This window comes from Dama dama, chromosome 4 (genome assembly GCF_033118175.1).
Source record: "Dama dama isolate Ldn47 chromosome 4, ASM3311817v1, whole genome shotgun sequence".
NCBI classification, from domain to species: Eukaryota; Metazoa; Chordata; class Mammalia; order Artiodactyla; family Cervidae; genus Dama; species Dama dama.
In genome coordinates this window covers 63,107,884-63,119,227 of record NC_083684.1, presented here as the reverse complement: position 1 = coordinate 63,119,227, position 11,344 = coordinate 63,107,884, and positions in this window count along the sequence as shown.

Sequence of the window (11,344 nt, the reverse complement as noted above, 5' to 3'; positions counted from 1 at the left end):
ATCACAGATTCTAGGCGCTCAGCCGTCAGTATCTGCAGCATGTGGGTTCAGTAGTTTGGTGTGCCGCTCTAGAGAGCAGGCTCAAAAGTGCCGGCGCACAGGCTTAGCTGCTCGAGGACGTGTGGAACCTTCCTGGGCCAAGGATGGACCCCGTGTCCCCGCACCGGCAGGTGGATTCTTATCCACTGTGGCACCAGGGGAGTCCTTAAGAACTGTAGTTTTGAGCTCACTCTGAAGTTCCGCCTCGTTTACTGAAAGCATAGATTGAATTTTCAGGGTTATTACAGGTGTGCGTGCCTATGACACCTTCTGCTTCTAGTAATGAGTAAGATGAATCCACAAGTCACTGAGTCCTGTGCAGAAATGGTGAACCCAGATGACAGTTCCTGGTATAAAATTGTTTGCTTTACCTCTGAGTATACGAAGTGCTTGATGGAGACAGTAATTGTTACCTCCTGAAAATGTCTTTGATCTGTTAAATTGATGAGACTGTTTTCCCTATTGAAGAAAAGGAATCAGCACATAAGAAAAGTGTACATTTATAATAATGAGTTTCAGATAGCCCCAGTCAGGCTCAAATACACCATGATGCTTTCACTCATCTAAAAATATTCTACTATCAATTGTTGTTGTTGTTTAGTTGTAAGTCATGTCCGACTCTTTGTGACCCCGTGGACTATAGCCCACCAGCTTCCTCTGTTATTGGGATTTCCCAGGCAAGAATACTGGAGTGGGTTGCCATTTCTTTCTCCAGAGGATCTTCCTGACCTGGGGACTGAACCCATGTCTCCTGCGTTGGCAGGAAGTTTCTTTACCACTGAGCCACCAGGGAAGCCCAAAATATAATGACACGTTACCAAGAGAGCTCAATATCTATTTACACTATTGAGAAAGCAGAGCTACCTGGATTTGTCAGATATCACAGTGATTAAATGTGTTAGATTTGTTACCAGCCAAGTCAGGTTTAAGTCCTTTCTTGCCTGTGGTGGTTTAGCTGCTAAGTCATGCCAGGTCTCCCTGCCCTGTATCACCTCCCTGAGTTTGCTCAAACTCATGTCCATTGAGTCAGTGATGCCATCCAACCATCTCATGCTCTGTCACCTCCTTTTCCTCCTGCCCTCAGTCTTTCCCAGCATCAGGCTCTTTTCCAGTTACTCAGCTCTTCACCTCAGGCGGCCAAAGTATTGGAGCTTCAGCCTCAGCATCCGTCCTTCCAGTGAATATTCAGGGTTGCGTTCCTTTAGGATTCACTGGTTTGATCTCCTTGCTGCCCAAGGGACTCTTATGCGTCTTCTGCAGCACACAGTTTGGAAGCATCAATTCTTTGACACTCAGCCTTCTTCAGGGTCCAACCTTCACATCCATACATGGTTACTGGAAGAACCATAGCTTTGACTATAGGGACCTTTGTCAGCAAACTGATGTCTCCACTTCTTAGTATGCTGTCTAGACCTTCATAGCAGTGATTCACTCATCTATAAGAGCTCCTTTTTTTTTCAGATTTTTTTCCTGCTTTTATTTTATTCATTTTAAGTTAATTTTTTATTTGAGTATGTCGGGGCAGTTTCAGCGGGGGTTGGAAAAGAATTTCCAGACACAGAGTATTTCAGAAGGCGATGCATTTATTAAGAGCAGGGAGCAGAGATAATGAATGTGCTACAAATGCTGCTAGCTGGAGAGAGACTGTGCTTTTCATGGGTTAGCAGCTTATTTTTACAGCCTCAAGACAAAGAAAATTCCTGCTGGAAGGCTAGCACTACGTTATTGGATAGGGCACTATAGTGGCTACCAGGATGGGCATTTTTGCCTAATTTGGGGTTAAGTCTGCTGGTGATGATGGAAGGGGGTGGGGGCAGAGCTTTTGGCAATGGTTACAAAGGGGTTTTTCCAGCAGTCACATACGCATGTGATGGTTAGACTGTAAAGAAGGCTTGAGTGCCGAAGAATTGATGCTTTCGAACTCCGGGGCTAGAGAAGACTCTTGAGAGTCCCTTAACAGCAAGGAGATCAAACCAGTCAAGCCTAAAGGAAGTCAGCCCTGAATATTCATTGGAAGGACTGATTCTGAAGCTGAAGCTCCAATACTTTGGCCACCTGATGTGAACAGCCAATTCACTGGCCCTGATGCTGGAAAAGATTGAGGGTAGGAGGAGAAGGGGACAACAGAGAATGAGATGGTTGGATGGCATCACCAACTCACTGGATATGAGTTGAACAAACTCTGGGAGATACCAAAGGACAAGGAAAGCTGGTGTGCTGCAGTCCATGGAGTCGCAAAGAGTCAGACACAACTGAGCGACTGAACAACAATGACCAAGGGGCTCAGACAGTTCCAGAGACAACCTTGTTTCTGGGCTCCATGTCTGAGGCCTTGGGGCAAGACTCTACAGAGCATAATTGATTTATAATGATGCATTCGTTTCTGCAGTACAGCAAAGTGAATCAGTATACGTATACATTTATCCACTCTCTTTTAGATTCTTTTCCCGTATAGATCATCACAGAGTACTGAGTAGACTTTCTGTGCTGTGCGGGAGGTCATGTCAGTTGTCTATTTTACATATAGCTGTGTGTATATGGGGCTTTCCTGGTGGCTCATATGGTAAGGAATGGGTCAGGAAGATCCCCTGGAGAAGGGCATGGCAACCCACTCCAGAATTCTTGCCTGGAGAATTCCATGGATAGAGGAGCCTGGCGGAGTGCAGTCCATGGGGTCACAAAGAGTCAGACGTGACTGACAACTAACACTTTCACTACTTCTGCGTGTATATGTCTATCCCAATTTTCCAATTTATCCCTCCCCAACTTCCCCCTCAGTAATTATGTTTGTTTTCTACATCTGTGGTTCAATTTTTATTTCATATATAGATTCATTTGTACAATTTTTTTTTAGATTCCACATATAAGTGATATGATATATATAAGAGCTCTTTAAAATTTGTATATTAAAATCTTGGAAATCTCTTAGTAAAATAAAAACAAGAAGGTAATATATCTCTGTGGAAATGAATAATAAGTGGACAAGATTAAATTTCACTTGGTGTAACACATGTGGCCCATGCCTCATTTTTCTATTTAAGAAACTCTAGCTCAGAAGGCAAATATTCTTCACAGAGAACTGGAAGGATGGCCATCAGAGATTTTGCAATAGAATTGATCTTCTTATCCCAGAATGCATTTGGAATCCTGGGAAATTTCTCTCTTCTTTACCATTATCTCTTCCTTCACTTTGCTGGGTGCAGGTTAAGATCCACAGATCTGATCATTGAGTATCTGCTTGTAGACCACTCCTTGGTCATGCTCTCTACAGGAACCCCAAGGACAATGGAGGTGTTTGGGTGGAAATATTTTCTCAATGATACTGAATGCAAAATTGTTTACTACACCAAAGAGAGGCCAGGGGAGTGTCCGTTGGTAGCACCTGCCTCTTGAGTGTCTGCCAGGCCATCACCATCAGTCCCAGGAACTCCAGGTGGGGACAGCTTAAAATGAAAGCTCCCAAGTACACTGGATCTGCTATTTTCCTCTGCTGGGTTGTGCACATGCTGATAAATATTCTATTTACTAGGTATGTGAAAAATCATTGGAGTAACAGAAACATCACAAGGAAGAAAGATTTTGGATTGTGTTATGGTGTGATTCATAATAGAATCAAAGTTTTACTGAGTGTAGAATGGTTTTTACTTCCTGCTGTGTCATGTCTGGTCTCATGATCTGGTTCAGCGGCTCCATGGTTTTCATCTTGTACAGGCCCAAGCAAAGGGTGCAATATATGCATAGGGCCAGCATCTCTTCAAGATCCTCCCCCGAATCTAGAGCTACCTAGAGTATCCGGTCCTGGTGAGCATCTTTGTGTCTTTGTACAGTGTCTCCTCCATGTTTCACATGTGTTTGGCTCTTTTTAACAATCCCAGCTGGTGGCTGGTGACTGGTGACTTGTGCTGCACCCATTACTGCATACCTCCCAACTGTAAGCTGCTACCTTCTCATGAGTCATGGTTGCGGAGTACCCAGGCTCTCCTTTTTTTGGATAAAGATGAAGTAATCACCTAATCTTATGTTGTTCAGTCACTAAGTTGTGTCCAACTCTTTGCAACCCCATGGACTGCAGCACACCAGGCTCCCCTGTCCTTTACTATGCCCAGGAGTTTGCCCAAATTCATGTCCATTGAATCAGTGATGATATCTAACCATGTCATCCTCTGCCACCCCCTTCTCCTCCTGCCCTCAATCCTTCCCAGCATCAGGGTCTTTTCCAATGAGTCAGCTCTTTATATCAGGTGGCCTAAGTATTGGAGCTTCAGCTTCCAATATTGGAGCATCAGTCCTTCCAGTGAATATTCAGAGTTGATTTCCTCTAGGATTGACTGGTTTGATCTCCTTGCTGTCCAAGGGACTGTTAAGAGTCCTCTCTAGCACCACAGTTTGAAAGCATCAGTTCTGTAGCGCTCAGCCTTCTTTATGGTCCAAAGCTCACATCCATACATGACTACTGGAAAAACCATAGCCTTGACTAGACGGACATTTGTTGGCAAGGTAATGTCTCTGCTTTTTAATATGCTGTCTAGATTGGTCATAGCTTTTCTTCCACGGAGCAAGCGTCTTTTAATTTTGTGGCTGCAGTCACCATCCACAGTGGTTTTCGAGCCCAAGAACTGTCTCTTGCTAGGGTTCAAAGGCGGCTCATAGTGTATAGTTTTAATGGTCCCTTTTGGTGACCTGACAAACGGGATGAAGTCACAGTGACCAAATTGCCCTCATGGGCATCCTGTTCTTTTCTTAAGCTGATATTCTGTTTTTTCCTGCTGATGTCCTGTCTTACCAGTTTCTCAAGACTACGTGATCCCCGGACCATGAGACCCCTTTGACTCCCTAGTAACAAGACCTTAGCTGCAGGCTAAAGATACACTAAGGCCCCCTCCCTTCGGGACGCAATTCCCCATTGACAAGGTATAAGAAGGGATGGCTGTAAAGGGAGAACACTGGCTTCTCTCGAAAGGCAGCCACTTCTCTCTTCCTGCAATAAAGCTTTCTCTGCCGGATTGCCCAGTTCACTCTCCTCTCCGTGCTAGTCTGTCATCACCGTTTCCGCTTTCTCCCCATCAGTTTGCTGTGAAGTGATGGGAGTGTGTGTCACAATCTTAGTTTTTTGAATGTTGAGTTTAAAGTAAGTCAAAAAAAAGGAAAATATCGAATGTCAACATATGTATGTGGAGTCTAGAAAAAAGGTGTAGATGATCCTATTTTCAAAGTAGAAGAAGACACAAAGACATAGAGAAGAAATGTATGGACACCAAGGGGGGAAACCGGGTGAGGGGGATGAATTGGGAGATTGGGATTGACACGTATACACTCTTGATGCTATGCATAAAATTGATAACTGATGAGAACCTGCTCTATAGCACGGAGTACTCAATGCTCAATGCTCTGTGCTGACCTGAGTCCGAAAGAAGCCCAAAACGGAGCAGGTATATGTATGTGTATGACTGATTTATTTTTCTGTGCAGTAGAAACTAACACAACTTTATAAAGCAACTATACTCTAGTAAAAATTAATTTAAAAAATTTCAGTGTTATCCAAGGATTAACAGAGGTGGGGCTATGAATATTCTGTGTCTAGAGGATTTTCTGGACAGTGAAAACGATTTGTGGAAAACTTATTTTTTTTAACAGTTAATTTTTTAATTCAAAGAATTTGAATTCTAAAAGAACAGTCAATAAAATGGGTACCAGGTGTCTCAAGAAATATTCAGTCCCTTTAGCTCCGTGTGCCATTAAACTTGGAAGTATTGACAGGTACACTGAGAAGGGTCTTTGGTTTCCGTATTATTAAGTCTGGATACTATAAAATTCTTAGAGGAAAACATAGCCAGAACATTATTTGACATAAATCTCAGCAACATCTTTTTCAATCCATCTACTACAGTAATGGAAGTAAAAGAAAAAAAAACAAATTAGACCAAATTTAACTCAAAAGTTTTTGCACAGCAAAGGAAACCACAAATAAAACAAAAAGCCCACAGAATGGGAGAAAATATTTGTGAGTGACAAGGAATTAGTCTCCAAAATTTACAAATAGTTCATGTAACTGAGTACCCAAAAACCAAACAATACAATAAAAAAATGGGCAGAAGACCTAAACAGACATTTCTCCAAAGAAGACATACTGATGGCCAAGAGGCACATGAAAAGATGCTCAACATCACTAATTACTGCATGCATGCATGCTAAGTCACTTCAGTCGTGTCTGACTCTGTGTGACCCCATGGACTGCAGCCCACCAGGCTCCCCTGTCCACGGGATTCTCCAGGCAAGAATACTGGAGTGGGTTGCCATTTCCTTCTCCACTGTCTGAAAGGTAACTAAAGGTAATTAAACCCAGAAGCAAGCTGAGAAAAAAGAAAAAAACAAACCCTAAAAAAACCAGAACTACTTCAGTTACCTCTTTTTGAGCTAGTATTCCCATGCTGGTTCCAAGGGTGGGGAGAATTCCCTGACAGCCAAATGTAGGTCTTTGTTGCAGATAAAGTTAGTTTTAACTCTCGGAGACTCTCACCCCCTTTTCACTAGATGATCACTAATTATTAGAGAAATGCAAATCCAAACTGCAATGAGATATCACCTTACAACAGAATGCCCATCATCAAAAAAAGTCTACAAATAAGTGCTAAAGAGGGTCTGGAGAAAAGAGAACCCTCCTTGGTGGGAATGTCACTGTTAGAAAGAATGTACACTGGTACAGTCAAAGTGGAGAACAGTATGGAGTTTCCTTTAAAAAAAAAAAAGTAAACAAAAATAAATGGAAAACTTATCAAGTTTGATTATTAATAAATTCAAAGCTTATAAATAATGGATTCATGTCATTATATGTTTCTCCAGTGTCACAAACTGTACAACCCTGAAAGTGAGCTATAAGGTAAACTATGGACCCTAAAAACTTATGATGTCACTAGATTCATCAGTGGTAACAGAGTACCCCTATGGTGGAGGAGGATGATAAAGAAGGAGGTTATATGTATATGGGAATAAGAAGCATATGAAAATTTCTGTACCTTTCTCTGAATTTTGCTGTGAAACTAAACCTTCTCTAAAAAAAATCTTTAAACTTTAAAAAATACATTGTTATTGGGGCATGCACACTTCATAGGATCTTTTTAAAAAGATTTAATGCTCTCAAATAATATTTAAAGAATGGATATGTTTCCCTTGTTTTATTTTTACCTCATTAATGCACTTTATAGATGTGATAAAATATCAGGTAAAGAGTAGGGACAGAACAAACTATAGCCACATAATTCTTTTATTTTTTTAAATATTTATTTATTTGATTGAGTCAGGTCCTAGTTGTGGGAGCATGGGCTTTGTTGCCCTGCGGCATGTGGGATCCTAGTTCCCTGACCAGGGATGAAACCCACGTCCTCTGAATTGCAAGGCAGATTCTTAACCGTTGGCCCACCAGGGAAATCCCCCAAACAATTCTTAAAATGTAGAAACACACATACAATAGGGCAGCAACACCAAAAAAACTCTCATCTTCAAATTCAGTTACAATGTGCCTTATCACTTAATATTGATCACTACTTCCTTTGTGTATTATCAAATACACATTTACGGCATCATGTCCAAAGGATTTGGTCCCTTCCCATTTTAATCCATCCTCCCTGACTGCCTTTCTTCATTTTCAGAGAAAGCTGTGATGTAAATACCTTGGCGTCCCCGGGTCTCTGAAGATGGAGGCCCCCTCACCTATGGATAGGTGGTCACAACGCAAATCATTTTGGGAATGCCTTTGGCCCCAGGGGTCTTCCCAGGCAGCTCAGTGGTAAAGAATCCGCCTGCCATGTAGGAGACCCAGGAGACGCGGGATCGATCCCTGGGTCAGGAAGATCCCGTGAAGGGAATGACAATCCACGCCAGTATTCCTGCTGGGAAACCCCAGGGGCAGAGGAGCCTGGAGGGCTCTCGCCCACGGGGTCGCAGAAGAGCGGGACACGGCTGGGCTCCTGAGCACGGAAGCATGTGGCCCCAGGGAGGGGAGGGGGGACAGGACCCGGGACTCGGGGTAACTTTGGAAGATCTGGGAGAGCAAGCCTCACCCCGCCAAGGCCATCATGTGACTCTGTCCTCCACTCGCCTCCGCCTCCCCTTCCCCAAGCGCAGCTCGCGGCCACGGAGGGCCGCCCCCAGGAGGAGCCCCTCCCGGGCATCAGGCGGGCCGAGCCGGCGTTCTCAGAGGTTCCAGCCGCGCCCTCGCCGGCTCAGGGCTCCCAGGGGTGCTGTGTGCGATGGCTCCGGCTCAGAGCCACGGAGGACGGGTGTTACAGGAGCCGCGTCAGCACCCACAGGGGCTCGTTCAACGTGCCGGCTCACGGCTTCCCCTCAAACCGGCCAGCTCACTGCTTCTTAGACGGGGGAGGCGTTGTATCCACTTTAAGGCTGCAGAGAACATCTTCAGGGAAGCGGTTCTCGTCTGGGGGCCCAGGAGGCCCCTCCTCGCAAACTCCGGCCCCTGCTCCCGGGGAGCAGCCGCGCCGCTCGTCTTCCGGCTCCCGGCGAGGCCCGGGCTGAACGCGGGGCTTCGGCGCGTCTGCGAGCGCTCAGCGCCAGCTTCAGGCCCGGAGGGGCGGCGGGGTCTGCTGGGCCGGGTCGGCAGGCGGACGCCGGTGCCGCTCACCGGTCCCGTGCTGGCGGAATCCGGGGAGCGAACACGTGTGGACACAAAGGAGGGCTTGACGGCGCGTCTCCGGGAGGAGCTGATCGTCCTCAGTCTCTCCTGAGACAAGGCCAGGAGAGGTGGGCCTTCTCGGCTTTTCAAGCTCCTCCTGCCTGTGGGCGTGTGGGGAGCAGGCGAAGGCGCCCTGCTGACGCCTTGGAAGGTGTAATCTCAGGACGCTGAGTGATTCTTCCCCAGGACCTTTAGGAGAAAACGACCCAGGGCAGGAGGAAAAGAGGAGGAAATGGCCGCTTCTCGGGTAAATGTCTGTCCTGGCTTCGTCTGCTTTTCCTCCTGAAATGCCCTGCATTAACAGTTTATAAACCTTTCATTCTCTACTTCCGATGTTGCCTATTGAGGTGGTTTTCAACTGCTAAATTTTTCCCTTTTTATTCTGATGATGGTCAAGATCAGAGCTTTAGAATGTTTCTCCCTCATGTCCCAGAGCCTCCTCTCAGGTGTCTCTCTGCATCAAGGCTGCCTGGAGAACTTGAAGCATCCTCACCGAGAATTAACGACTTTCCTTGTGGCTAAGACTGCTCCTGCCAACGCAGGGGACACGGGTTCCATGCCCGGCCATTAAGATCCCATGGGCCGCGGAGCAGCTAAGCCCGTGCCCACAAGTACTGAGCCTGCGCTGTGGAGCCCTGGAGCTGCAACTACTGAAGTGTGTGCCCTGGAGCCCGCGCTGCACAACGAGAGAAGCCCCCGCAGTGAGAAGCCCGCGCACCACACCTAGAGAAAAGCCCGCAGAGCAACAGAGACCCAGCGTAGCCGGAAATAAATGAATGAATAAATCAAAATAGAAGGACCTGGGATTTAGGAGGATGGCTGGTTATAAAGGCTGCTAGGGAAGACCTATGAGGAATTTACATTTGCTTATGAATTTGCAGGCTGTTATCTAGCACGTGTGCTTATGTGAATAACTGGTGTCAAAGGCACGTGCAGGCCGCCAGTCTACACAAATGATGCTAAGGCAGCAATATTATGGTCAGTGTAAGTAACTCTCACCAATACTCCTATGCAATCCATATTGTAACCATCATAATGTCCCAGTAGTTAAAAAGGAGGAAATGATGCACTGTACCATTTATGGAAAATATGATCTCAAGTTATTTGAGGGTTATGGCCAGTAGAAAAAGAAGAGTTACTATGAGATGTCATTCTGCGTGCATCCTAAGTCACTTAAGACGTGTCCAACTCTTTGTGGCCACATGGACTGTAGCCTGCCAGACTTCTCTGTCCATGTGATTCTCCAGGCAAGAATACTGGAATGGGTTGCCCTGCCCTCCTCTAGGGGATCTTTCAGACCCAGGGATCGAACCAGCATCTCTTATGTCTCTTGCATTGGCAGACAAATTCTTTACCACTAGCACTCCCTGGGAAGCCCCATGAGATGTCATCTTACTGTGTTACAGATACTTTGTATTCACCATCAGTTAGTGATGACTTGAAAAAAAACCCAGGGGGATGCTAATTCTTGTATCAATGTTAACATTGGTGGTGGAATACATGTGTGCATGCTCAGTTGTGTCTGACTCTTTGCAACCCCATGGACTGGAGCCCACCATCCTCCTCTGTCAATGGGATTTCCCATGGCAAAAATATTGGAGTGGGTTGCCATTTCCTTCTCCAGGGGCTCTTCCTGACCCAGAGATCAAACCTACATCTCCTGTGTCTCCTGCATTGGCAGGCAGGTTCTTTACCACTGAACCACCTGGAAGCTTGTTACTGATAAGAACACTTCATCAATTATACATCAAGTTTAATATATGAAAAGCCATTCACTTTTATTAGTTAACTTATAGTAAGTTCACACATAATCTAAATAAAACTTTCCAAAGTTTATAATCTTTGATCAAAATACAGATTACAAGCCTTTGGACACGTTCTTGTTCTTCAGATACAATGGTCAGAGAAATGTGATATTTATGGTTTACAAAACAGAGAGAGCCGTAATTTAGTAAATAAGGATTAATTACATGACATTTCAGGAAAAGGTTACATAGATTTTTCTTGGGTATCTGTGAAGATTTCCTGATTGCTACCATGTCAACTAAAATTCATGACTTCTAGTTATTGCTGTTATAAACATACGTCAAGATTTCAGTGAACTGCCATCTTTATATCCATAAAAAACCATTGGCACACCTATTTAAAATTTAGACTCTCTTACTTTAATACAAACTATTATTCTCTGAACACTTACCTAATGGTGACATTGAGGGATGTTTTAAACAATGACAGTCATCACCTTCATTTAGACTTCCACTATACATTTCACATTACAAGATCCTTAATAGTCCATAGAAAAGTAGATAAAAATTGTTTCCACCTAATACAGAAGGGTCTTGTTTAACTTTGAGGCAGCAAAGATCAAGAATATTAGTTTTTAAAAAAGCATATTAGTTCACATACATACTAGAAACAAAGGTCTAGCCTGTAGTAATTTGAAAGTTGAGTTATATTAAATTTTATTTTCACATAATGTCAATATGAACAAGGATACAATGATAATAATTATATTGTCCAACATCTCTCACCTTGATCCTATGGTCCAAGTAACAAATAATTTTTCTAAGTGTTTTAACTATGGATTATTTTCTATAATATCCTGATTTAAAGTAATAC